At 35.6% G+C, this 23,758-nt stretch overlaps 1 pseudogene; it reads right to left on the reverse strand.

Moving 5' to 3' along the window:
* Positions 1–12,800: 12,800 nt before the first annotated feature.
* Positions 12,801–14,881, reverse strand: LOC149213147 (polygalacturonate 4-alpha-galacturonosyltransferase-like; annotated as a pseudogene).
* Between the last annotated feature and the right edge of the window lie 8,877 nt (positions 14,882–23,758).

The following is a 23,758-nucleotide window of genomic DNA, read 5'->3' on the forward strand; positions in this document are numbered from 1 at the left end:
TTTTAATGCGAGGACAATAGCTTGTGAAGGTCACAATAAGTATGAATCATATATAAAGGATAAAGACTCCCCATTGAGATATATCAAGTCTTATTTTGTAATCGAGCTCTGCTCTATTGGAGGTTGCCCCCTCGAAGAGGCAAGTGAACACTGTTTTCATCTATTAATAATAAAATACTTGTTGTTTTGCTCATTTTTTTCTATGTTTTGGGTTGTATTTCTTTGCATATTTGGTATTCTGGAATTTCTCGCAGGTCAAGAGCATAACAATTTATGAGTGGTACATGGAGGCTTTTCCAATGGTTTTTAAAACTACCATTCTCCTTGAACATACGATGTGTAGTTCAACAAGTGCAAGGTTATCTTATGATTTTGACACCTTCTTAATCTTTGAAATATCTTGCAACCTTTTCTTTGCGAAGTATACATGAATTTGATCATCCATCCCATCACATTTGTCTTTCTATAATCCTTGGATTTTCTTCCAACATGTGAATAGTTTTTATTGATACTTGTATATTGAAGATGCCAACTATTGACATGATTTTAATGGCGTCTTGTGCTAATAATTACAAATCATAGATAAGCTTACATAACACAATGCCTTAATTTGTGGATGAGATCATTAAGGCTAGTTTTATAAATGAAATTTTAAAAATGACTACAACGCTTACAATCTAAAACTCCTTCCTAAAATAAAAAATCTTAGGGGCAAAGGAAAGGCTTTATGAAACCTCTTTTCAACTTGAAACAAAATATAAGGAGGCAGACCATAGGTTCTCCACCACCCCAACTTAAGTTCAAATGAATGTTCTATAGAGTAGTATGAGAGATTCATCACAACTGATTTGAGAGGTAAATCCTCCTATTTTGAACTCAATTATTTTTGCTTAAAGATATCTTCAATAACCACCGAATACCTATAATAGTAATCTTATTATGAATCCAACTAATATTATTACATGAAAGCAATTGATACTAGATAAAACTATATACATTTTTAATAATATTAACCACAAAAATACATTTCTAGGAAAATAATGAATCGAGTGATTCTATTGAAATAAATTCTCAAAAGGTTAAAAAAAATTAAAAAAATTGACAAGACTACCAAAACCCATCTTACATAAACAAACTTATTATTATCTTACATAAAAAAAACCTCATTATTAATAATAATTAAAAAATATGCCACACATATATTTCCTTCGGAGTATAGAGCTACATGTGATACCTAAATTCAGTCCAAGATTACCTTATTATTAATAATAATTAAAAAGTATACCACATAGACTAGATTTTCATATAACCACACTAGATTTTCCTTCCAGAGTATAAAGCGACATGTGATACCTAAATTCACATGGTAAAAGTCCACCAAAAAATCGTAGAGCAACTTATGACACCAAGTAATGGCAACTTAACTAGTCCAACTTATACTAAGTGGCTTTTGCTTTCCTTTCTGAAATTTATGCCTTGCTTTTGCTTCACTACTGCACTATATGCACAAAAAATTGTGTATTGTCGTAAATGTTGTCTTTAAGCGGGTGTCTCAAAAATGATTGTCTTAAAGATTATTGTCTTAAAAAATAGTGTCTTAAATATTATTGCCTTAAAAAATATTGTCTTAAAGTATATTGTTTTAAAGATTATTGTCTTAAAAAATATTGTCTCTATAAAGAGAGTATATAACACAACCATTATTGTCTCTTAGGAGACAATTTCGTTTTTGTCTCACTGGAGACAATTTCATTTTTGTCTCTCTAAAGACAACACTTGGATTAGACACAATATGTCTTTAATACTAGCTATTGTCTCTCTAGAGACGATAAATTTTTTATTTAAAGATCACTTTTGTCTCTTTAGAGACAATATAAAACAATGAATCCAGCAATATCTCACCATTGAAATAAATCGATATAAAAAACATTTAATTAAAAATGAACTACAAAATCATTGATTAATTCATGTTACCTCCTAAAGCAAATGCTTTCCATTGAGCTACCTCACTTTAAACAATTATTTGAAGAGTTATGCCAATCCTTAAAATTACATTTATAGTCATTGATTTTAAATTAAAGAAAAAATTTAAAAGATAAAAATTAAAAACTACGAACAAACCCAAACACCAAACCAAGTGAAGAGTTATGGCAATCCTTAGAATTAAATTTATAGTCATTGATTATAAATTAAAGAAAAAAGATAAAAATTAAAAACTATGAACAAACCCAAACAGCTCGTGGAAGCTCTGAAATTTGTGACCAAGGCACTTGTGTCTTTGCACACCCTTTTGTTTATGCATAGGGATCTCAGGTGGGATAATGTGATGAAGAACATTGAATCAGATGAGTGGTTTATAATAGATTTTGAGGATGCCATTGGTGCACCTCAGATTTACCCTCATAATCTTAGTGGCTCGAACCATGCTCCTGAGATGTCTAGGGGTGTGTTAGCGCTTGAAATTTCACCTCAGGCTGAGAAAGGTAAACTCCAAGGCAACATCAAACCACTTAGCCTCGTAGCTAGCCCTACGGGGCAGGAGAGGGCTCTCTCCGGTCTATCTTGGTAGGGGTCTTCAACGGGCGAGATAACCAATGAGGAAACACTGTTTTTAGGCTAGTAAACTGATGGAAAGAGTTTTTTTTGGGATTTTTGTATTTTGGTGGGAAAAGCAATTTTGGGTGCGGGGATTGGACACAGTTTTTGCAGGGGTTTCTTTGGGGCAAGGTAGGAAACTGTATTGATGCATTTAAATTAAGTGAATGGGTAGGAATGACTGGCGAGGAGCTAAGGAGAGCAAGCAATCACCTTGAGTTCTCCTTAAACAGATGAAAACATTGATATTAAGCAAATTTAAAAGCAGAGCATGGAAATCATGAATTCTACTTTAACACTTCATTTGCCTAATTTCGGAAGAAAAAGAAAGAGGATGATTTCACATAACAAACTTACAAGTACAAAGAGAAGCACACCATCAACACATGTAACCACAGGAATCCCAAAAAGGACTGCAAAACCCTGGTCTTTCTTCCTTTGCCAAAATTGCAGAGATACAATGAATAATACAATAGAGCTTTCTCTCTCAAGAGTCCAACTCTCCAACCCCTGAAAATGATTGAGAAAATACATAATATATGCAATCCAACCTCTTCCCTTGCCTCTAGGGGTCGAGCTCATCCTTCTAGGAGCTGTTTCAACCAATTCTAAACTGAGCACTAAAATCTAGGCAGTCAAAACAACTTGCCTCTATAAGCTAGGAAACCAATTCATTCATTAAATGTTTGCTATTTCATGAATGAATCTTCTAGAAGAGGTAAATAAGTGTCATTTCCACATGAAAATACATTAATTACATCAAAGAGGGTGAAAAATCCCATCGCAAGTCAAAACTGGTCAAAGTTGGGCGAATTCCTGAGCTGTAGGTGAAAAATTATGAAAATTGCCTGATAGGTCGCGCCCCTAATCTTGATAGGTAGCGCTACTTTGGAGCTCTGTTTGAGGCACTTCCAGGTGTCCAAATGAGGCAAAAGTGGGCTTGTTTGAAAGGTCAGGATGTCTACTTTCCAACCCAACTAGAATTTCTGAATTTGGTGGCCATTTGCCCCTCCAAAGTTGCAATCTCCCAAGACAGCTCCCTGTTTGTCAAAAAGGTGGCAGAAAGTCAATTTTTTCATGTTTTTTGACCTTCTGGAGGCTCAAAACTTGATGAAATCTCTTGGTAATTGCTGAGCAGGTGTATCTTTGCATGAAAAATCCAGAAATGATGAGTTTTTGCAAAATGAAGTTGCCCATCGGATAGGTCGTGCGCGGCGCGCGACCTATCAATGTGAAAAACCTGTTTTTTGCCCAAAAATTCATAAGTGACCAAAAATGCTCAATTTTTTTTGAAATTTGTGCTGTAGTGAGGTCATTTAATATCATGCTCCCTCAAGCAAGCCTCAGCCAAGATGTGGAGGGGACCGGGCCTTTTTCGTCGTTTTAGTGCCTTGGCCAACCGCCCTTGAATCACCTTCATTTTCGCCTTGCATACGTGCATTCGGGCCCAATAGTGGTTTTTCATATTTCGGAGCAGGTCCTTACCTTTGTTGGCCTTAGCCAGCAGCCTCTCCAAATGACCATTGACCCGGAGAAGCATAGCCTCTCGCTCAACGGGTACCAAGTCACCGGGTCTCTACTTGCATTTTGACATTTTTAAAGCAAACATACATGAACCTCTTATTTCAATTTGATGACATTAAAACACCTTTCCCATGGTCATTTGTCTTTTCCATGCAAAATACTTTGATGATCAGAGGCCTACCTGCAACCTTGAAGAATTTTGAGGTCGTTTTGGAGTTTACTGGCAGTTTTTGTAGATGAATTTCCCAACAGGTCGCGCGCAGGTGCTGATAGGTCGCGCGCACTTGATAGGTCGCGCCAGTGTAATTTTTCAACTGGATGAACCCCCCTGATAGGTAGCGCGCAAGTGTTGAAAGGTCGCGCATGGGTTCAGCTTGCCAAGTTTGCTCAATTTCTCTCCAAATCGCCCAAATCGCTCTTCACTATTGCTTTGAGGCAAATGATGCTCAAATAAAAGGAGAGAGGGGCTTTATAGGCTTGATTTAAATTAATTTCTCCTCAAACCCTCTTTCTAATGTTTTGAACTTGACACTTTTTCAAAATTTAAATGCTGCTGACTTTATGGTTTCCTTTTGTCCTGAAATTGTTTGAACTGATGCTTTGTCTAGAAAATTTTTGCAGGGATAGCTTCTGAGGAATCTTGGCCAGGGCTGCATGCTGTCTTTTGAAAACTTTTGAATTTTTACAATTTTGTACAAAAATGAGAAAAAAGACCTTGTCTTTAAAAACAGGGTTTTTAAATCTAAGGTTAAAATTAGTTGTACAAGATGAACTCTTTGAAGAAAAACTTTGATAGTCCTCCCTCTGGCCTGCTGGGCATTTATTGACTTTTGAAGACATGACCTCAAAGGCAAATTGGACCTAAACCGTAGACCTAGGACTTTGACCTCACGACAAGACAAGGAACCTTGAAAGAATTCATAGACTGAAACAACTTCATCCAGCAGTACCAACAGGGGAATAAAGACACCAGCTCCTCCATCAGGGTTATGGCATGCCTAATGGAATGCAATAAAATGACACTGATGAGACACCTACTTATGCAAATGCAAAGAGTTTTGATCGCTGATGGAGGGCTACTAGACCGACTCTAACAGGGTGTTCATGGGGTTCAAGTTGATGTGTAGAGTACTGGACACCTTATCAGGACAAGTGAGCTGAATGCGTTTGTGTTGTTGAGGAATTTACAATATGTTGCTTGGAACAAGACCTAGATCAGAGGCCTTCTGCTGGAGATTGCTATCATCACCTTCTTCAGTTGCAGTGTTCCCTACCTAATTACTAAGATTAGACATTTCCAACCATGGTCAATTCTCGGTCCTATGTATGTCATTATTACTATTCATAAGATCCAGAATCACGTGATTATTGAATGTTGTATTATCAGAAAATTTGATATATCCAACGAAGAACTTGTTTCAGATTGTACACAAGGAAGACTCCTCTTCCTAGAATTCCATTAGTTCACAATGGCGATCTCATGTAAACAGGCTGCAATGTTCATAACATTAAGCTACGTATCATAGCCCTGACACTCAATTCCAATGGAAATAAGCATATTTCCATGTTGTTCCCTGATAGGGGGATTTTTAAAAATGGGTATTCTGATTTCTAGCTTTGATATAATTTGATTTTTAATTCGATGAACTGCATGGTTATTCTGATCAAATTAAAACGATGTGTTTCACAATTTGGTGTATGCCACGCTAGAGAAATTGAAACGATAGCTCTCTCCCTTTTTTTCATTCAAATAAATTATATATAAAGAAAGCCTTATTTTTTTTATGGTTTATGGTGAAGGGCAGATGATATTTAATGCTCAGCGTATCAAACAATATTGAATGTTAAAGACCCTGTAGTGAAAGGCAAAGCACAAAGAAGGGAAGATGATTTTTAATGCTCAGTGTATAAAACAGTAATGAATGTTAAAGACCCTGTAGTGAAAGGAAAAGCACAAAAAATAATTGAGGACTCAATTTTCCATAATACCCAAGCGCAATTTACCCATGTAGAAGGCCCCAGACAGTTGGACATCATATAATAACTAAAAAAAATAATAACCTGAGTGACTTGAATACAAACATCCAATGTAAGACTAGTGATAGAACAACCCAGAGTGCACCAGGACATTTTCAATTCATTTGGAGATTGATTTCTGCAGTCTCATGAAAGAAAAAAAGTTTTGAATTTGGCCCCCATTTCTAACATTCAACATAATTGGAGATGAATAACCAAAAGAGAGCAGCTCAATGCATCCTTTAAATATTTCACTTTTTTTCCATTTTTCTCCATTATATCATATAGACATGCTACGCTCAATTGAAAAAATGATTCATAACCACCACCACAGCAAAATCTCACTATTTCAATCCACTCCAAACTTATTTCATCAACTACATAGGTTTACACACATATGCATCTTATGATAGAAGAGAAAAAGGGTCTGCCAGGTACTGGAAACTTTAGATTCAATCTCAGAGAGAACAAGTAGAAGGAAAAAATAAAATCCAAAGCTGCAACATCGCCATATAAGTGGGGAAAGGGAAAACAAAAATGATACAATGAATCTGGTTTTTCCTCAATTGAATGAAACTATGAAATTACAAATATGTAATCTAGGAATACTCTAATGATCATCCAGAATCCAACTTAAACTCTATCCACTAATTCCTCCAAGAAATCTTTCCACCAACTAATAAAAAGACGAATGTAAGAATAAGCCAACTGTCAACAACCATATAGGTAAGGCAGGTCTACCCTTCCCTAAGGGCAGGTGCTGAATAGAATTGTGAGCTTTTGCCATTAAGTATAGCAACCTTGTTAGATCTTTTGGGGGCAGTGACTAGGGTGAGTGTACCCCAGGTGACTAGGCCACTATGACCTTATCATAAACGTGCAGGCTGTAATTGAGACCATAAGGGATTTAGGAGTGCAGTGTACTACATTGAGAGAGCCTTAGGTCACCAGGTCATTATGAACCTAATCATAAACAGGCAGACTGTAACTGATCAAGAATTGTCGCATAAAAAGTTACATTTATTGAACCCCAAGCTTTACCAACTCACGACCGAACAATAAATGGATATGGCAAAAAAACTGAAATAACTAATTTGAGGATGTTCTAGTTTCAATTTTTCTTTGAAATAATTTTCCCGACACTCTTGGAAAAACAATATATGTAAACCAATCAAAACGTCCATATCTAAAAGAGTGAAAGAATATGAAGATGAAGTGTGGGTTTAATGAAAAATCGCTCTTTTCCTCAAACCCGCTCTTAAGGGTTGTAACAAATCATTCTCAAGCAGCCCATGGACAAGCAAAAGTTCAATCAATCCACAGATGCACCAATTAATGAAAAAAATAATACACAGTGAAAGGAATGGGCAAATTTTTTTAAAAAAAGATAAGAAAAAAACCAATTTAAAAATAAATAAATAAAATAAAATAACCCCAAAAAGCATTTTTCAGAGTGCGTGAGAACTTACCCTCTCAAGCTCATCCTGGATTTCCTACTACTTTTCAATGGAGAGAACAAGATCACCGTCTATGTGCTCTTCCTCTTCCCCTTTTGATCTCTTGGACTTGTCCATCCTGCCCAGTCCTTCTGACACAAAAGTCCTAAAAAATCCATCACAGTCGAAGGCACAGGCAGAGTGGCGGAGAGGGAATGGACCAAGCATTCATTATTAGCTCTAGAAACGTTGCATGATCCATCTTGCCATCCTCAATGAAGAAAACTTCCAAAGCTTAAAATTTAGATCCTATCATTCATTATTACATCCAGAAATGTTGCACGCTCCATCCTGCCATCCTCAGTGAATAAAACTTCAAATGAATTATTATCATTAAAATACCAAACAAGTTGATTATTTTTCACTTCCACCTACAAAAGAGCATTTACCAGTCCAAGAGATATGTTTTGAAATAGTACCATTGGTAGTAGTGTGCGTGCTGAGCTACCATGCTGCAATGGTGGCACCTAATTTATCAGGAATGAAACTTAGGAAAAGGAATCAAAATAGATGTGCATCTACATCCTATTAAACTAGCAATATTTACAGTAAATAGAACTAATATCTCAACTATTGTCACATTTTATGAACTATACCTGTAGAGGTCCAGTAGCTGCAAGACCAAAAGAGTTATTCTAAAGCTTCAAGCTGTAAAAAATTTGACCATCATGCCATATAAGTTTCCCATTGATCTGAAGGCCTTGACATACTAATGTTTCAAGTAAAACAGGCAATGGAGGCCTGCACAAAGCATTAACCAAATATCACAAGTTGCTTTAATCACGTTGACGCTTATCATAGTAAATACAATTGACATCTAACAACAATAAAGCCAATTTTTTCCATTTGTTATTTTCAAAATTAAATGGAATTGGCTATCTAATACCCACCTAGAGCCTACTACTCACTAATCTCTAGGGACAAGTGCATTGCCTAAACCTATCAAATAACCAAGAAGATCTAGGACAGGAGGTGGAGTTGCTGCTATGGGTACTTCTTTTGATTGAACATTGGGACATTTGGCAGGTGAAACATTGATTTCTATCTCAGTGGCTGATAATTCTTCATATGGAAGGTAACAATTTACTTGCAAGTTTGGAGGTAACAAGGTACAAGGTACATATGGAAAGACATATGGGAGGTAACCTGTACAAGCATAAAAAGTGTGTAGAAGAATATATGTGTGCTCTGACTTCTCAGCAACATCAAGGAAAGACTTAATTTCAAAAATAAAATCGTTAATGATCTTTGTACCTATTACTTACCACTTCAGATAGAAGTATTGAGCATGACAACTGCCCAAAAAACATATTATTATTAGACATATTGGAAGGAAACTCCTTGAACTAAGCATAAAATATAATACTTATACTAGGAAAACCTATACAAATACAAACATCTCAAACAGTGATAGATGAACTTAAGCCTTTTCATTGAAATAACTTACCACTTCTCTGGTATCCATTTTAGAATCCAAACTAAATCCCAAAACTTAGAAGACTATCCATTCTTGAACTTCTTTCCTTATCATTCTCTAGCTCAAAATGGTGAGCCCCATGCTTGTGATCATAGGGCATAAATGAAATGGAATCCAACAATCCAGGTGATGCCATCAGCTGCAAATCCTTCTATGCTAAGTATTTATTGTAGCTTTTTTGGAGGATATAGAGCTTGTGCCATGCATAAGCATCATACAAATGACTTTCTAATATCTAAAATATCTTTGTTAGCTTTGAAGAGTAGATTGTCTTCATTTTAGGTTTAGGAATATTCTTGACCATACATAAGGCCATGAATATCTTCTATAGAGCGAAAGGCTTCCTACATATCATATGCCATCTATCATAAGAAATAGTATAAGGCAAAAATATATTAAAAATAAAAATAATTTAGCTCACAGATTCTATAGTAGGTTCATGAAATTTCATACAACCCAAAGCTTCCTCTGCAATAGGATATTCTCCAATAATTAATTCCTACAAGATCAAACTATATCAACCTTCCCATCTCAAAAATATAATCCTATATCTAGTTCAATACATAACATTTTAGATTTCTGGCCCCCATTCGATAGTGATACGTTCTTAAAGGTGTGCCAAAAATCTACTCAACATGAGATTATAACTATTTACATCATTGGCAATATGGGTAAACTCCCAACCAAAGATAAATGGTTTCTAGAATATGATTTTTTTACACATTTCCCTCATCCCATTTCACAATGGCAGCCAACAATTCAGATGATGGCATCAGCTAAAAATCCTTCTATGCTAAGTATTTATTGTAGCTTTTTTGGAGGATATAGAGCTTGTACCATGCATAAGCATGATACAAATGAATTTCTAATATCCAAAATATCTTTGTTAACTTTGAATAGCAGATTGTTGTCATTTGAGGTTTAGGAATCTTCTTGACCATACACAAGGCCATGAATATCTTCTATAGAGTGAAAAGCATCCTACATATCATATCCCATCCATCATAAGAAATAGTATAAGGCAAAAATATATTAAAAATAAAAAAGTTAGCTCACATATTCTACAGTAGGTTCATCAAATTTCATTCAACCCAAAGTTGCCTGTACAATAGGGTATTCTCCAATAATTAATTCCTACAAGCTCAAACTATATCAACCTTCCCATCTAGACAAATATAATCCTATATCTAATTCAGTGGATAACATTTTAGATTTCTAGCCCCCATTCGATAATGATACCTTCTTAAGGTGTGCCACAAATCTACTCAACATGACATTATAACTATTTACATCATGGGCAATATGGATAAGCTCTCAACCAAAGATAAATGTGTTGTGACTCTTTCGCATAAGCATTTATTATCATACCCTTTTAGTTGAGATAAGATACTTTGGGTAGTGGGACACAATATTTAGTTCTTGTGAGGGCATCCAAAAATCACCCTTGGACAATTGACTGCTAGCATCTTTACAACAGGTTTTGCTCACTGACTTGATACTTGTCTCAGGGGAGTTTTCCTTGAGGGTCTTTTGCCCAACACTTTGCCTTAAGGTAACAGTGTGTATACATTGTTGTATGTAATCTTGATCTTCCATATTATCAATACAAGAAGATACAGATCCACCAGTTGAATATGCAATAAGTGCGAAATCGGAGAGCTCAAACTGTTCACACTTTGTGTTTTCATCGAAGTTGGCTGATGTTACATGTTCTTCATTAGAATTTGTCCATATTGGTCCATGTTGTTGTATTTTCTTTTTCTACAGTACAACTTTCATCCACACTGCCCCTTGAATGCAATTTCTCCTCATTCATTTCTTCAACCTTATCCTCATTATACATCATACTAGACAATCATCATTCTAGTACAGAACAACCTCTGGATATTATTGGTGAATAATTGTACTTAATGGATTCTCATGTAATGATTCCTAATACCAATGGAACAACATATAATTTGAATCACTCAAGTAATGAATCTCAATTTAACAACATTATAATATAATTACATTCTACCATAAATAGACATCAAGAATTCTTTGCCCTGTAGATTTCAGGACCCATGTATTCGATGGATTTATGGGAATGAAGGGAAATTGGAAAGCCAATGATCTCCTACAGTTATGTATGGCCTTGTCTAGTACCTATGGCCTCTTAGACAACCAATATTGAGCTTAAACTCACCCCAGCAAATGAAAATAATGCTCAGGGGAGAGGGAAATGACTCTAGTAAGTAGAAATCCACCCAAGAGCGCTTAAGAACACTCTAGGTAAGGAGAGAGAAATTCTCAACAATCGTATATAAACCAAATTAGCAACTGCTTGAGGAAATGTAACAGCTTTAGAACCATGGTAGTTGATCTCTAACTCAACAAGAAAGTGGATTATGAGTAACTCAAAGCTGATGTGTTTCATAGAGCATCAATCAATCAAGAGTTTCTGAATGATGCTAATAGAAATTCAGTGGAGAGTTATTTATTTCAGCCATGAACACAAAGATAGGGAGCACATATAATATAACTAAGGAGTAAAAATGATGATAAATCATACACCATAAGTTTATTATATCTTAGGAACATATATTAGATGAGAGCCTAGCACATTGCCTTCATTTTCAAAGGAGAGATGTCCATGTGGAAATTAACCCTCACTCCATGTGAGACTATTGCACCATAGCTGCTATGGGAAAATGAAGGAATTGGTCGTGGTAGTTAAACACTAAATTGAGCTAGTTTTAGTGTTGTCAAATTAGGGCTATTGCATCTTGTCACACGCAAAGATTACATGGCATTTCAACATTACAAAGGGAACAATCCAAGCATAGTCACTCTTTGTTTAGTTAAGTCAAAGCTCATGGAGAATGATATCTAGGTGTTTTAGCCTATATTTGACCTTTCTTGGGTAGCAACTAAGAAAGTGAAAAAGCTCGAAGTCTGTAATCCAATAGAAGAAGAGAAACTAAGGATAAAAAGAAGTCTACAACACTTGAAGAAACCAAAGTCTGTGACTAAGCCGAATCTCAATATAAAGCTATCTATTTGTAGCAGGATCTGAGTATCTGTGGTAAAGAGTCAAGGGTTTGCTATAGTAGCCAAAGATCAGTAATAGAAGGTAAAGAGTCTGTAGTTGGAAGTCATTGTATTATAATAAGAGACTAAACCTACGATAAGCACAAAAATTCAAAAGTTGCTTCTAACTTTGACTAGGCAGAGACTCAACTATTGACCTTGACGTAAAGAGGAGGGCTAACTTGGAGGTACTCTTCTGTCTTGTGTTGGATATCTCATTTTGAATAAATTCAATAAGAGGAGGATTGTTGTGTTTTTTCCTATTGAGAGGTTTTTCCCTGCCTTGAAAGCGTAAATCTTTGTGTCTCGTACTTCTTTGTGTTCTTGGAAGAACAATTTGTGTAATTACTTGATGAAAGAGAAATGTTAACTAACAAAGAAAAGAATAATTATATATGAGTTTACTTCCAACTATCAAGGAATACAATGAGGACATAAAATTTGTAAATCTTAAACTTGGCTAGGCCACTGCACCTCCAAAAACATGACTCATTAAGCCATAAACTAGAAACCTTCTATAGAACTCCAAAAACAAATGAATTAGAATGAATTATCAACCAGAATCAAGGGCCTTTACACTTTACATTTGAAAATCTATTGGAGTATGAATATTGAGGTCAAAACTATTCATTTATATTACATTGTTGTAAGAAAGGATGATCATATTTTATATATTTTGTCTAATAAGGCCTACACTTCGTCATTGCGAGCTCTAGCCAAGGTTTCATGTTCCCATTGTAATGAAAAACAACTGCAATGTCAAGCTCTCAACAGTCCACACTAGGATTATATCCTAAACCCAGCACATGCTAAGACTTGTCCAAAGAATGGGTCAAGCCATAAAACGTTCAATCCAGGGGGTAGTGTTCCAAGTTTCCACAGCACTCTATCCTCATTCTAACATACAATAAAAGTAAAACTTAGAAATCGAACAAAGAAAAACCCATTAAGTTTTCTAGCTAATTACACCAGATTTACTTCAAATACTTTAAAGTAAGCATCATAGGAATTAACATAAATAAACCACACTACACACTTACCGTGTTCTGCCACTTGTGATATATTTCAGTTATATTTGTTTCTCCCATTCTTTGAGATCAAATACATTCATCCCATATGCCCAACCATAAGCATTAGGATCAAAGTGCCTGGCTATGTGCGGATAGGAAAAATTAAGGTATTTGTCAAACCGGCGAAAGCTTTCTCCACAAGTTTCGACTGAACCATTAACCTTTCCATGAAGATCTACTGACCACAAGGGCGTCAAATCATTCTGCACCAAAATATCATCATCCAAGAAAAGGATCTTATCCATTTTGGGATAAACTTTTGGAATATAGAAATGAAGATGATTTAACATGGATAAATATTTTGGATTAATATATTTCAAATTGGAGGAATGTGTTGAGAGTGTAGTCAAGTGATCTGCCTTGAAATAATACTCTTTCATAGCTGCAGATTCAAGTTGATGAAGCACAGGGCAATAGGAGGAATTCAGCCATTTAAAATCATCTACATTTTCTACATGTATCGCAGCTTTCCCTGGGAGATTATGTAAAAACCACATTTTCATGGCCCCAAAATTTATCTTGTCTGTGATGAGATGAAATACATGTTTCGATTGTTGCAAACACATGTAAATCACCTACAATGAGATCCAAATATTAAATTTCAAATGCAACAAAACTGTTGGACTTCCAAACTTTAGAGTAATTTAAATTAATAACACTTCACCTTAGCATTCATGACAGTTGAATTCACAACCACAGATGCAGCTAATACATTGTCACAAAGTAATGCATTGTAATAAAGAGTTGGATCCTGCAACTTGTCCTTTTTATCGCTTTTCAAGAGGAAGAAAGTAATAATCTATGGTCAATCGCATAGACAGATAGTGTAGGCCCTTAGGAACAGACCTTGTTGTTGCCTGACTTAAAAATTCACTTTTCTTTTCCAAGGTCCTCACTTGCTCATCTGCAAACTGAAGCATGGCTTGAAACTTCTTTGTTACTATCGTACAACCATAAAAGTGTTCTCTAGCCTTGGATAGGACATGACCCATAGCCTTGATCTTCTCAGGTGCACTGAAACATTCATATCAATTACCGATCATGAAAAAGAGAATGAAAAGTAGAAATATTGACACACAGACTGCAACTTTAAAAGAAACAAAGGATATGAACACCAAATACAAATGGAAGCACTTACTACTCTTGATTTAGAAGAAACCAATGTGAAAATCTATGGGGTAGCATTCCAAGCTTCCACAACACTCTATCCTCATTCTGACATACAACAAAAGAAAAACTTAGAAATCGAACAAAGAAAAACCCATTAAGTTTTCTAGCTAATTACTTCAGATTTACTTCAAATACTTTAAAGTAAGAATCACAGGAATTAACATAAATAAACCACACTACACACTTACCATGTTCTTCCACTTGTGATATATTCCAGTTATATCTTGTTTCTTACATTCTTTGAGATCAAATACATTCATCCCATATGCCCAACCACAAGTATTAGGATCAAAGTACCTGGCTATGTGTGGATTGGAAAAATTAAGGTATTTGTCAAACTGGCGAAAGCTTTGTCCACAAGTTTCCATTGAACCATTAACATTTCCTTGAAGATCTACTCACCACAAGGGCATCAAATCTTTCTGCACCACAATATCATCATCCCAGAAAAGGATCTTGTCCATTTTGGGATAAAGTTGTGGAAGATAGAAATGAAGATGATTTATTATGGATAAATATTTTGGATTTATATATTTCAAATTGGAGGAACTTGCTGAGAGTGTAGTCCAGTGATCTTCCTTGAAATAATACTCTTTCATAGTTGTAGATTCAAGTTGGTGAAGCACAGGGAAATAGGGGGAATTGAGCCATTTAAAATCATCAACATTTTCTACATTTATCGTAACTTTCCTTGGGGGATTAAGTAAAAACCACATTTTCGTGGCCCCAAAATTTAACTTGTCTGTGACGAGATGAAATACATGTTTCTAAGATTCCTGGAAACACAAGTAAATCACCTACAATGAGATCGAAATATTAAATGTAAAATGCAGCAAAAATATTGGACTTCCAAACCTTAGAGTATTTTAAATTTATAACACTTCACCTTAGCATTCATGACAGTTGAATTCACAATCACAGATGCAGCCAATACATTATCAGAAACTAATGCATAGTGATAGAGTTGGATCCTCCAACTTGTCCTTTTTAGGAAATTTCACTTTTCAAGGGCAAGCAAGTAATAATACATATTCAATTGCATGGATAGACAGTGCAGGCCCTTGGAAACAGTCTTTGCTGCCAGTTGACTTAAAAATGTACTTTGCTTTTTCAAGGTCCTTACTTGCTCGTCTGCAGACTGAAGCATGGCTCACAACTTCTTTGTTACTATCCCACAGTCGTAAAATTGTTCTCTAGCCTTGGATAGGACATGACCCATAGCCTTGATCTTCTCAGGTGCACTGAAACATTCATATCAATTATCGGCCATGACAAAGAGAATGAAAAGCAGAAAGATTGAGACACAGACTGCAACTTTAAAAGAAACAAAGGATATGAACACCAAATGCAAATGGAAGCACCTACTACTCTTGATTTAGGTACATCCAATGCAAAAACTATTACCTTTGAGGTAGATCAGAATCTGCGTTAGCCTCACCCAATGTACACTAACATTCTTTAATACGAAGCATCAATTCATGGTATAAATCAAGATTATTCCTAGCATGGGAAATTCTTGAATACACCCTAGCCATGATAAAATGGTCTCACATCAATCTAACAGTGGAGTCAGAATTCTCGTTCACATTCTCTCACATCCAAATGCTTTATTTTCCTAGGAAAACAGAATCTACCTCCTTGGAATGTTTGATTGATGTGTTTTCAAGCTCAACTCGTTTTTCTTCATCCTGTTGAATCAGCTCTGTTGACCTTTTCTCCCTCCTCTTTTGTCTTAATTGTTGTAAGCATTAAACTACTATAAATTAAAGCATACTATGCTAAAATCTAAGATATATAAAATTTTTCTATTGGAGAAGTAACATTCAAAAAGGATTTTGGAAAATAATATAACAATTCCCTTTTCCATGAGAAGAAAAAGTAGTGATCTAGTGCAGCAAAGAATTTTAATCTCCGTGAAACTTTTGTTGGACTTTCTTCAAGCTGCAAATGGTCTGCATTACAACAACCATTGTCATGGGAGTTTGACTAGACATTACCTTACAGTAGGTTAACAACATCATAGATCAGTTAATCAGGGAAAATCAAAACTTACCATCAAGAGCATTCTCTTTGACGTCTCGATGTTCACTTCTTGTGTCATCCTCTTGAAACCTCGTAAGATGTTCTCCGTCATTGGAAGTTTTTTTCTGCACCTCTTCATTCATTTTAAACCCCTCAGGATTTTCCTTTCCTTCTTCATTGAAGATCACACCATCTTTTTGCGAATGTAACTTTTTTGAGTTGTCTCCAGAAGTCGTTTGCCTTTACTTGATGTACACCGTTAGAAATAGAGAAGCACCCCTGCCAATGTCAGTTTTCACTTCTTGCTTAATACAACACTACTCAACTACATAGATCATCATCACATAGGTTTCCTTACATGTTCAATAGAGAAAATAACCAAAATCTTCACCAATCATACCTCAGAGTTAGTAATATCCCTTTGGTTTACTTCAGAGGGATTTTCTAATACCCATGAGGAAGATAAGTCATTCTGTCCAACAATATTTAAGTTTAGAGTTCTCGAGTCCTCTGTGATATCTGTTATGGCATCAATCACCTACCCAACAAATAAAATTTATTTTCATTTCTCTGCTCAATAGGGGAGAAATCAAATTTAAGATATCCAAATGCAGCAGGTTTCTTATACTTGCCTCCTTTGGGAAGAGAGAGTCAATTCTCTCTGTTAAACTCTGCTTTCTCCAATCATCTGCCTGTTCCTATGAACCCCACAGATAAATAGATAAGAGTGATTTTAAACATATGAAAGAGCTCCAGTATTCTCAATAGTTCCTCTCTATTTCAATCCACTCAGGTTGATTAAATTTTAGTCTAGGGACATTGTTTATTTTCTGGGATTAGACTAATGTAAGTGCAAGTTCATTGCCTAGATCCTAAAAAAGAACAAAATGGCCATAGAAAAATAGAATTGGTTTTCAAGATGTGGAAAGAGAAACCATTCTAATAGATCCATCTCCTGAGAAGTTGTGCCTTGCTATTTTAAATGATAAAAAATGCATAAAAGGTCAGGTAGAAAGACTTGATGGAGAAGAATATCTATAAAAATACAGAAACGCTAAAATGGGGGTTTCTTTCCTATCATGCATATGCTAAGATCAAGATTTCATTACACATCAATAATAAAATGGTGTGTATAATATCTATCATTTGTTTTGGCCAATGTGCTTTGAACACTATGGGAATAGGTTGAAAGTGATATGTATAGCAGAAAGTAGCTAGTGAACAAGATTGTCGTTGTGAATTGGGTCTAGGTTGGGTGGATTAGAACTGGGTTTGGCTTGATTGATGAGAAGTGGATTTAGCTTTATGGATGGAAAGTGGGTCTAGCTTGGATAATGAGTCGACGGGAAGAATGATTGTTACCCTTCCCACCCGTATTCAATTCCCGCAAGGTTCAATTCCCATGAGTAAGATGTTGAAATGAACTCTTAACAAATATATTTTTATAATACCCATCCAGCTTATGTAGAATCCAATGCACACTTAGTACCATCCTACTCAGAATGAGGAGTGCCCAATGAATTCACCGAGCAGTTTCCCAACGAATTTTCCAGTCATATACATTTCCCTTTGTTAAAAAATGGAAAGAGTATTATTATTTCTTGCTATTAGGATGAATGGTTTCATTATCTTTGGCAAGGGAAATTACCCTAGGGGCAGTTGGAAAAACTTTTGCTCTTGCATGAGAGAGGTACAAACATTGAATCTTTCTCCTGGTAGGTATTGTGCCGTGTTAATGTAGAGATGGAGTTCATAGCTTCACACAAATCAAATGAAAGGAAACCTATAAAGAAAATTCACAAAATGTTTGGGAAAATTCTAGAGGTGCTAAAATTTTGACAATAAGCGAGGAAAGTAAGTTTGATAACATCTGCACCTTCAGATCCTGTGAAAAATCTAAAAGGAAAAGTAGGAAGAAGGTTACCAGCGATGAAGGAGGGAAGGAAGAAGCTTACCAGTTGTAGATGTAGATGTGGAGTGACGAAACCTAGCTGCCAAAAAAACCAATACCATGACCACAAAGATAACAAGGAAGCCCACCACAGCTATTCGATGATGAAAACCCTGACCTCCCCATCCTCCATTTCTACCACGCTAGTAGCCTTACCACCCTTCATTCCAGACACCTCGTCTTTTCACAGGCACCTTTAGCTCTCAACCATAACACAAATTTTCTCCTTCTCCTCCTCCTAAATAGATATCAAGCAATGCAACTCTTACTCAATCATAATACTCTACATCAAACCCATATCATGGTTAGTAGAAATATATGAAGTCAGCAACAACCAAAAAAACCCTTAGATCTCATATATACTTTAGATCATTTGATATAAAAATTACCAAAGGCATTACAAAATGGACAGATCAACTGATTTCATGTAGTTTTGAGAAAGAAAGGGACTCTGACATGGTAAAAACCTATATGAAAATGGGCATAGGGGCCAGAAGTAGATAGATTTGAGGTCTCTATCTATGTTAGCCTTTTTGGTTAAAAAACAAAAACATATAATTAAGGGAAACATGTCATTCTGATTTAGATGCCAACATAGATGTTATTATAATGGGGATCCTCACCAGTCTGGCTGACTGTTCATACACTAAGACATAGGAAGAGGAAGAATAGGTAGGTAGCATTGGGTATATATGATGCCCCTCAACTTACTAATTTAACTGAGTACGTACCGGCTTGGCATGCCTTGCACTGAGGCATGTAAAGGTAAAGGGAATGCTAGGGGGGTAATTTGATGCAAATCAAGGGTGAATTATGCCTCCCTGAATGCACATCAATGGACTGTGTTTAAGATTCATGATTCTAAAGCAGCGAGAACACTAGAGTGCAAGCACAAGAGAGAACCTAAACATATTGTGATCTAACGTTTAGAATGGTGACTTGTTGGTTGATTTCTCATTCAGAATGAAGAGAAAGATTTGATGACTCGGGGAGAGAAATGATGAGTGTTATATTGAGTAAAGGAAATACATCATTTTCGGGCCATGGATACATATTAATGGTCTGGGATGCCAATGTTAGTAAAAAATTACCTAAATGCCTTATGATTGCCACATGGATGAGTGTTACACTTACATTATTGATGCACTAATCATAGGGAGTTGGTATAATATTCATGGTTATGGGTGCTTACAAAACTGGGTTTTCATATACATATGAAGTGAAAGGGAAGCAAGTATCCTTTTTTCAAGATATGAGTAAAGCTGTAAGCTTTAAAGCAGCTGACAGAGAAAATTTTTGTTAAAGAATACATTTTACACATCCTGTTTCCATTAGTATGAACTAGTTTATAAACATAGTTTTCGATTAATGTCATAGCACTTCTAGAAGTTGTTTTGATTCCCAGAAAAAATGTTGTATGTTGTCGTCTACCTCGAATTTTCCACAAGAAACAGTTGGTCCTTTAACAAAACTCGAGTGTGCCAACATGGACTGAAGAAGAGGTTAGTATCATTGCAAACCCTCTTCTCAGATCAGTATGTCAAGTTTAAATTTAGCAGAAATTGGCAATAAAACATACGATGTTCTAGAAGCTAAAAGACAGACAACACAGGAATCTACAACTTCTTACCTCTATTGTTTTCATGTTTAGCTTGCCCCGCCAGAATGGTATCAAAGTTAAGGTGAGGGCAAGCTATCAGAGATAAGGTGAGGGCAAGCCCAAGCAAGGAAGAAAGAAATCACAAGAATTTTTCTGACAACACTGACTTCCTTCCTCTTCAAAGATCGGTCATCGTGAAGCACTGAAACTCCTACTAAAAATTCCAGGTTGTAGATCCCAGAAAGGAAATGAGATTAAGGCCTCATCAATCAAGCATCTATAGGATAGAGGTTTCTGTCAAATTGTTGGTAAAATTATCTATATCTAAGGCCTTTTGTCATGACTACAACCAGGAAGCTTTGGTTTCTTTAGTGTCAAATCTTCTATTATAAAATCACCCTTGAATTGAATTTGGTTTGGAGATAGTGTCTCACTCGGAATTCCTTCTCTCTTGTAGGTTTATATAAAATCATATCTAAAGCTATAAAGTTCCTAGCATATAAGCTCATATATTTAATATCATTCTTGAGCTCATTGACATGCCTTCGACCTTGTATTAGGGCTTCGTCTATCTCACAGAGAGGTATAAAAGGCTAGAGAAGGTGAAGTATCCTCGGCCCTTGGACATCAATCAAGAGGGTTTGAAAAATAGTGTTCGTGGTTTTCCATTGGGTAGATGCTTATTGAAGGTAAAGGATCAACCTTTGTGTGTCTATGAGATTCTAATATCAAAGGAAAGGAGGTTCATGACAAATAAAGATCATGTCAAGGATCTTGAAATTTGAAACACAATGTTCTAAAATATCATTTAAATAGGTATAACTTTTATTGATGTCTAAGCCAAATGCATCTCAACATTTCTTTTCATATCAACTCATTGAGGCATTCAGGACACACACGTGGGTTTAGCCTATAGCCATCACCTTTTATATGATTTTTACATCTTGGGTTTAAAAAACCTTTATATACTCTAATTAGTAATTTCTAGTACCCATGCTCAGTGCATGTTGCACACTGTTTTTCATAACTACCAATTTACATTCCATCAGTTAAAGCTAGGATAGAATTAGTCTTAGTCAAAGAAGTCTATTTTATTTAATGGATTCAAACTAAATTTAATTTACTATGGTTTTTACTTTCCTTCAATTTACTCTGGTTTCAATAACCATCAAATCTTCCAAAGACATAAATTCGATAATAGAATAGAGTCAGATAGAGAGTTACAGCTACGAGAAATGGATACAATCAAAAGTTCTTTCCCAAGGCTTGGCGAGTCAACGGTCTCCATTTATTTTTTTTCCCTCTTCCCCAGATTTATCAATGGCCTTTGTTGCAGCAACCTCAGAGGGGTTTTTGTTGCCTGTGCTAGGGAAAACGTATGATTCTGAATGAGATGTCCAACAAACGAAGCTTTTTTATCAGTTACTCAAGTCCAGAATTTTTGGAATAGGTCTATCAACCTCTTTCACTACCTTGGAGGAGAAAGTGACAACCTATAGAGAGAGAGGGGTATTTTTTGGGTGACAGTGGAAAGGAAAAGCCATGTTTGAACCTTATGTGGGTTTTGGGTTCCATAGCGAAATCAAGGAGCTGCACAAGTTCCAGTTAGCTGTCCCGTTCCCTGCATAAAATCCCAACAATCCCTTGCCTCTATCATAATAGAAGGAAAAAATAGGATACTCGTAGCAAAACATTGGTCTCCATTGCTGAAACCTCCTCCAAAATTCAAAAATTGATGGTTGGAACAAAATTGCTAAAACCTTCTCTAGAATTCAAAAGTGTAGGGTATGAACAAAATTGGATCACCAATTGTTCTTCTTCCATTCTTGAAAGCTCCTTGAGGGTTTGAACGAAAATGGCATCGCCCACCTTGAAATTTTATTTGGTGATTGGTACGCAGGAGACAAAATGTCTTAAATAAAGTTATTAAATTGCCATGGTATGTTTTAAAAAGCTCTTATGAAATATATATATCTTCTAACGCTTCTCAATGTCTTCCATGGGGAATTTTGATTATGATAAATTTAATAAATAAAATGAAATTTTAAGAAGAATTCATGTAGTAGTGATTCAATGGAATGGAATCATTTTTAAATCCTTTGGAAACTTTTTTCCAAGATGTTTTCAAATATATTTTTTTTCTAGATAGTTTCACCTTTTTCAAAGGGGGAAGAGGCAATAGTCTCTTGTAGTAGTGATTCAATAAAATGGGATCATTCTTAAATTTTTGGAAACCTTTTTCCATGATGTTTTTAGACATTTACCCTTTTTCTAAAAAGTTTCACCACTTTCAAAGGGGCAAGAGGCGACAGTATCTTGTTGCTCTTTCACAAAAGGTGTCATGTCACTCCTTGTCAAAGGGACTAGAGTGACACGGTTCAAAATGTCACATTCTGCCATGGTTTGAGTCCAAATTTTAAGCCAATGAGGTGGAAGGGTCTCTAAGCTTGTTTAGGGGTACAGTTAAAAATGAACATCTCACTGTCATTATCATCTTCAAATAAAAGCTCATGGAAGAGCTCAATCTTCTCTTTTTATCAATCTGATAAATAGTTTACATATGGAAGAGGGTATATCTTTGCTACAAAGATGGGCTATAAAGTTTGGGGTGGCATGGGACAAAAATGAAAAGGTCTGTTGACTAATATAGATCCTCCCAATTTCCCCCCCAGGAATAGGCCTCGGTGCAAAATGGCTACATGAATCTTCAAAGGAAATTTAGGATGAATATTGTGCTCGCAAACTAAAGTTTCATGAACAAGAGATGGGAAAGGATATTTTTGGGATGTTTAAGAAGAATTTAAAGCAAGATACGTAAGCTTAGAAACCCCAAGGAGAAACCCAAGATAAACATATGAGCACTGACCCTTGTCCTGAGACATCTAATGCTAATTCTTCACAAAAAGTCTATTATTTGTGTTGGTGGATAAAGAAAAAAAGGAGAGGGATGCTAATGATAGGGAAGGGAGAGTGAAGATGAGATAGATGAGATTGACATTCCCCCTAGAAAACATCATTTCCCCTATCCCCCAAAGTCTGTTTCCTCTTCTTAATGAAAGAAATATTACATTAAATATATAAATAATTATAAGCCATGCATTTTGATGCCCTTGTACATTCTTTTTTATTAATGAAAAATATTCCACTTAAAAAACAAAATAACACAGTATACTCACACACAATGCAATAAGCAACCCCCCATCGATGTTATGCACTACTTTAAATGGGTTTAATAGCCTTGGATGGCTCTAACAATCATAGTTGAATGTATATGATGTTAACTCATTTAACCAACAAAGCATGCCCTCGACAATGGTAACTAGACTTACACTCCATTTATTGTATTAAACAATCAAGTGAGGCTTTAATAATTGTAACCAAACATACAAGTCATTGAATAAGCTAACCAACCTAACACAACTTTAATAGTGATAACCAAAATGTACATGTTACTAATCAATTGACCATTGTGTCATGCCTCTAACATGTGCAATTGAACATAAATGTTGTTGATGGGTTTGACCCATCTAACATATCTCCCACAATTGTAGTCAAACATTCATGTTGATTCTGTTAATCTCCTAGATAATGTTAAACAAAAATACATATTAATATCCAACCTAACATGTCACTAAAAGTGACAATGGAATGTGCATGTCAATGGCTAAGCTAATTGACCTTATATGTTGTTCATTGAGATGATTAACACATAGCTCACTAAGCTGACCATGTTGACAAACCATTGGTTTTGTCATTGAACTAACATGC

This window comes from Pinus tabuliformis, chromosome 1_1, assembly GCF_031772625.1.
Source record: "Pinus tabuliformis cultivar Carrire ecotype Pingquan chromosome 1_1, CPIR1, whole genome shotgun sequence".
In the NCBI taxonomy this organism is placed as follows: Eukaryota; Viridiplantae; Streptophyta; class Pinopsida; order Pinales; family Pinaceae; genus Pinus; species Pinus tabuliformis.